Consider the following 6,633-nt stretch of genomic DNA (forward strand, 5'->3'; position numbering starts at 1 on the left):
GGGTGGTCTGGGGTCTCCAGGGTCCACCAGGTTTTTTCCTGGTGCCCCGCCTGCTCAGTCTCTTTGCTGGTGTCAATAACATCAAATTCAAAACGACAGAGAAAAATTTGTTTAACCTAACTTTTTGACAAAAAAATATTTTGGCATAGTGCAGCATACAAAAATGTCACTCAGATAATTGTTAATTTGTAATTTGATGATTTTCTGGTATGAAAACATTTTGCTTTCATTTATTGCCATAATGGCCTTAACAGAACTTTTGTGAATTCCCTCCTGGGACTATAGTTTAAACACCCTTCAATATCCTGAATGAGCTATTGTGTTGTCCAAGAATGCAGGGAGTTGGTGTTCATCAACAGAGGCAGAGGTGGATTACAATAGTACCTGAACAAAGTTTAATAAATCCTTGGATAGTGCATATCGGAGGGTTTTTTTTTTGCTCACAATGTGGGTTAGTGAACATTTTCCCATGATGTACTGATGAAATCATGTTGTCGCTCCCCTGACACAATGGCACTCTGTGCTGCCAGCTGTGGGAATCTGGGAAAGAAGTGTTCATGCTGCAGAGGCTATGAGAAACTTTTTTTCACCCTGAATCTAATTACCTGTAAGGAAAGCAGTCATTCCATTCCCCATAGGAGACTTCATAAAAGGAGTAGAAAACCAAGCAAACGTGTTTTCCCAGTGCTACAGATATTGTATACTGAGAGGCCTGAGAAGACCTTTTTCTGAAAGAAAGTGAGTAACAAAGCACAGAAATCCTATAGAAAAGAGCAGCATTTAAAGGTGTGATGGACAGAAACAGCTTGGATTACAACTAGAACTCAAACCAAAACTGGATCCCACAAATGCCTATCATCAAGAAAACCTAACATGGCTGAGTACTAGGATCTTCCCATTATACCACAACTCAGCAAAATCTAAATGAAAGCTAGCTAAGCTACTCCTATTACTTCAGCATGCATAATACAGGTGTCAATAATCTGTCGTGACCTGCCCATAACACTGACCTGTATGAAAGGGTGGCACAAATGAAACAATAACTAGGTATATGGAGTTTGCCAATAAAGCAATAAACCAACAAATTTGTCCTTTGGTATAAATTGTGTGACCAAATGAGACCAAAGTAGAGCATTTTGGTTTATGTTTAAAGTGTTATGCTTTTAAAAAACACCATACTTATAGTGAAGTATGGTGACTGTAGCACCTTGATATTGAAACTGTCATTTCCCAATAACATTGATGAAAAGGCTCATGGTACACTGGGTGTTTTCTCCACTACCAAATTTCTTTCAGCTGAGAAATGCCAAAAATTGCCTATGCTTTTTACCAAGGACATAAATGGCAACCGGCTGTCACTGTTCATACAGGCCAATTTGTGCCCTATAACTATCATATTTGCACGTTGAGGGCAATAATCCACCTGCAGGCATGGGAGATAGATGGTTACCAGTAATTATAACGACAAGAAGCACAGGTAGTTTTGGGTGTTTCTCTAAAGATGCTGTGCTATTAACCCAGGGTCAAGTGCACTTTCGTAAATCAGAAAAATCTCCAATCATATATGTGGTTGAAATATATGTGCCATAGCTCTTTATCTTTGTCATATTTTTCACTATGTGAAAACACAGCTATCAATTGCTATGAATCATTTAGAACAGTGCTGTCCAACTTCTGTGGTACCGAGGGCCGGAATTTTTCCAACCTACGTGGTGGAGGGCCGATAATGGAAGCCAGTTTTGACCACTCCCCTTTTTAAAACCGCACCCACTTGAAACCACACCCATGTTATCACATGACCATACCCATTTTAATGGTTGTAGTACAGCAAAAACCTGCCATACTCTGCCTGCCCTACCCTGCCTGTGTGTGTGCCATACTCTGCCTGCCCTACTCTGCCTTTGTGTGTGCCATACTCTGCCTTCCCTACCCTGCCTGTGTGTGCCATACTCTGCCTGCCCTACCCTGCCTGCGTGCCATACTTTCACTGTGTGTGCCATTCTTGGCTGGTTTGTGCCATGCTTGGCCTGTGTGTGCCATACTCTGCCTGCCCTACTCTGCCTGTGTGTGCCATACTCTGCCTTCCCTACCCAGCCTGTGTGTGCCATACTTTCACTGTGTGTGCCATTCTTGGCTGGTTTGTGCCAAACTTGGCCTGTGTGTGCCATACTCTGCCTGCCCTACTCTGCCTGTGTGTGCCATACTCTGCCTTCCCTACCCTGCCTGTGTGTGCCATACTCTGCTTGCCCTATGCTGCCTGTGTGTATGGCACACACAGGCAGCCTACAGTGACACAATGCTGGCACTGCTCCTACAGTCTGCACAATAACTATATATTAAAAAACTTTTTAATTGCAGTACCACCTCAGTATATGTTCTTTTTGTAGTATGCAGGGATTATTTGTGGGTTTCTACTGCTCCTGAGGTGTGAACAGGGGAACAATGGGGGTGATTACAACTTGAGCCTGAGGTGTGAACACTGCAGGGGATGAACAATGCAGAGATTAATAGGTGTGAACAACACAGGGGATTACATATTTTAACAATACAGCCTGATTACAGCCTGAATCTGAGGTGAGAACCATGCAGGGGGGGCAGTTAATCACAGTACTGATACCATTTAAAGCTTACACAAGAGTAAGCCATCAAAGCAGCCAGACAGGTGGGGGGCCACACAGAGGGGGGTCGCGGGCCGCATGCGGCCCGCGGGCCGCCAGTTGGACAGCACTGATTTAGAACATTTGACGGTATAGTGAATGGGAATCCCAGACAAAAGCTGAGATGGCTCGGAACACTTGTCATTCCTGTCAGAAAATGCAGATATGTGTGTGTTTTCCCCACCAGAATTGAGTGTAACTGTGTTTGTGTCAGTGTTTTCCCATAAGTCTCATTTTGTATAATTAGGAACAAATTACCAGTCAGTTTGAGTTGCTTTTACTGTATAATAATTTCTAATTACAATTTCCCTAGCTTCTATGAAGTTGTTATAAACTGAAGTTTCAATTTTAATTCATGGCTGGCCCACCAGGATACCAAGAAAACTCCCAGTGGGCCAAGGTGTGGGGCCCATTCCCTATTTCTGAATGGGAAGAAAGAGGAAAAATAGATGGAAGAATAGATTTTAGCATGTAAATAAAAGAGAGTAGGAGAATAAAGGGGTTGGGTGAGGAACGAAAGAAAATTAGTTTGGAAAGAGGGCCTAGGATCTCTGGAGGGCCCCTGGGTTGCCAGTCCAACACTGATTGATGTTTTTTTTCAGTGGAAGGGAAGACTTTGTGGGAGTAGGGTACATTTTTCAAACTTTTGTATATTATGTAATGATAATATCCTTTTTAAAGGAATATAGTCATGAAAAACATGTTTTTTTCAAAATGCATCAGTTAATAGAGCTTCTCCAGCAGAATCCTGCATTGAAATCCATTTTTCTAAAAACACAGACAGATTTTTTTAGATTTAATTTCACATGGGGCTAGCATTATTCTTCATTTACCAGGGTGCCACAGCCATGTGACCTGTGTTCTGATAAACTTCAGTCAGACTGGCCCACTAGTATACCAGTAAAACTCCTGGTGGGCCCAGGTGTCAGCCTACAATTTGCTCTGTATGCCTATACCATGGCCAGTACTCAATTATATATGGAGGAAAGGATAGATAATAGCATGATAAAGAAGTAATTAAGGCATACCTCCCAACATTTGAAAAGTAGAAGGAGGGACAAAAACATCTGGCGCGCGTAGTGCGGCAACAATTTTCAGGCCACGCCCACTTTATGGCCACGCCCCCCCCCCCAAACAAGCCCATTTTATAAAACCACACCTGAAAAGCATAATACACACAAAGTGCATCAGAAGACAGACACTGTGGGCCCCAATCATTTTATGACATATTGTTGCTCTAAGGATTTCATTAGGCACTGTGGCACCTGTATATCATGACTCATGACAGACATTGGAAGGCAGGTGTTATGTTTTGAATTGGTGCCAGAGCAGGGACCCCCTAAAACATTGCTGGTTCTCCCCCAGTGTCCCCATACTTTGGGCCGCTCCAAACTGCAGCATCCACCAGCTCCCCCCAGCATCCACCCAACATCCTCCAGCTCCCCCCAGCATCCACCCAACATCCTCCAGCTCCCCCCAGCATCCACCCAACATCCTCCAGCATCCACCCAACATCCTCCAGCTCCCCCAGCATCCACCAGCTCCCCCTGCATCCACCCAACATCTTCCAGCTTCCTCCCAGCATCCTCCAGTTCCATCCCAGCATCCTCCAGCTCCCTCCCAGTGTCCTCCCCAACATCCTTCAGCTCCCCCCTAGTATCCTCCAGCTTCCCCCAGCTGCCCCTTAACTTCCTCCAGCCCTCTTCCAGCGTCCTCCCCAACATCCTTCAGCTCCCCTGCAATGTCCTCCTCAGCATCCCCCAGCTGCCCCTTACCTTCCTCCAGCCCCCTTCCAGTGTCCCCCAGCTGCCCCTTACCTTCCTCCAGCCCCCTTCCAGCGTCCTCCCCAACATCCTTCAGCTCCCCTGCAATGTCCTCCTCAGCGTCCCCCAGCTGCCCCTTACCTTCGTCCAGCCCCCTTCCAGCATCCCCCAGCTGGGAAAATCGGGACTGTCCCGACACTGGTCACTGGGCACACTGGTCACCCCCTTTGGGGGTGGCAAATAGAAGTGGCTGCCCGTGACCTTGCTCTTGAAAGGTGCAGTGGGGCGCCCAGGACTGATTACAGAATCAATTTATTCGGCCCTGGTCACACAGTGGTGGTGGCTCTGCTCCTCTCAGCCTGCATTTTAGTAGGCAGGTGGAGCCAACACTGTGTGTGACCAGGGCCTTAGGACTATCCTTTTGTCATGGATCAAGGATTCTGCAAAAGTACTGTTAAAAATGTATTTCATGCAGTCATACAAAACCCTCAGTATAATAACCCTTTATCTCACCTAAGCAGCCGGATGCCAAAACACATTCTCATGTGTTTCCACACATAGCAACACAAGTCAGTTGACTGTAGTCTGCTCCATAGGTGTTTATGCAATAAAAAGAATAGGCCAAGTGTGGAGATTTGCATGTTCTTAGGGCAAATAACATAAATTCACCCCCAAAACAAAAGCTGGAAGGTAAATACTATAGATTTGGGTGGAAATTCACTACTCTGTACTCTGCAGTACTAACCCATAATAGTCAGAAATTTGATTTCTTAAGTCTTTCTGCAGTTGACTTACCAGAGCTAACAGCTAGGGTTCCTTCCTATAGTTTTTTTTTCTCCCCTATTAATAACATCAAGGGTCATTTTTACCAGCCAAGTTAAAACTCTGGGGTAAAATTTCCAATTTTGTTTCCTCCTGCTATTAAGTGTTTGAATGGAGTTGCGGAGCATAAAGCTTTTCTACAGGGGCTCAATTAAGCAAGCTGCTACAGAATACAAATGTAGGGGACTGCAGGTGCCTGCAGGTGTGGGGGGGTTGCTGTTATTGTATGGGACAGACGCAGCCTGCAGGCGCTGGGGGAGCGGGGGAAGCCTGGCTGGGGATGCATGTGCAGTAGAGAGTAGTGAGGTAAAGGAAGTGGGCATCCCTATTAAAGATGCCGGCGCTGTTTACTGAAAAGAGTCTGTAGTAAGTGTATCTCAGTAAATCTTTCACTAGGCAAGCCAGAAATATAGCGTTTTTACATAGCGATAGTAGTACTATTGAATAGTGTGCTTAATTGATTTTGACTTTCCTTGTCCTTTAAGGACTTGCAATATAAATACAGTTATAAAGTGCATTTTGACTCTTTCTAGAGGGTGCCAGGTTAACTTTTAGTATTCCATAGAATGACCTATTCTTAGCAACTTTTCAATTGGTCTTAATTTGTTGTTTTGTATAGTCTTGTTTTAATTATTTGCCTTCTTCTTCTGACTCTTTCAAATGGGGGTCACTGACGGCGGAAGCCAAAAAACTATGGCCCTGCCAGGCTACAATTTTATTGTTATTTTTCCTTTTTATTACTTAGTTTTTATTTAGGCCCTCCTGTAGTCATATTCCTGTCTCTCTTTCAAATCACTGCCTGGTTGCTAGGTTAAATTGGACCCTAGCAAATTCGAAACTGGAGAACTGCTGAATAAAAAGCTAAATAATTAAAAAAAATACAAATAATAATAAATTAAGACCAATTGCAAATTGTATTAGAATAGCATTCTCTATCATACTACGTGGCTGGCATTTTACCAGTCTCATAGGTAAAAATGTATTTGAAGGGCAAAAAAGTTTGGTAACCTCTATACTACACTGTCAGCTTTGGCTATGGAGAAAAAAAAATGTTGGTGTCTGACACACCCATCATAGGTATCTCCCTGTGTTGTGGCTAGATTCCTCTAAGAATAATCAAAACTATTGAACAACTGTCGCTTCCTTTCATCCGCCTCGGTAAAATAACATAAATAACACTGATGTGGCAGTCATACCTATAAAAAGACAAACATCGCTTTGTTGCTGCCTTCCAAGCAGCCAACAATACTAGCAGGACTGATTATATTTTAATAATAATCTATTCTGTTGCAAGAGTAATTTAGTGTTCCAAGAGCATCAGTATATTTACTGAGTACCAATAAAATTGACTTAAATGTTTTTTTTTTTAATTATTAAAAAAAATCCCTTAT

This window comes from Xenopus tropicalis, chromosome 4, assembly GCF_000004195.4.
Source record: "Xenopus tropicalis strain Nigerian chromosome 4, UCB_Xtro_10.0, whole genome shotgun sequence".
Lineage (NCBI taxonomy): Eukaryota > Metazoa > Chordata > Amphibia > Anura > Pipidae > Xenopus > Xenopus tropicalis.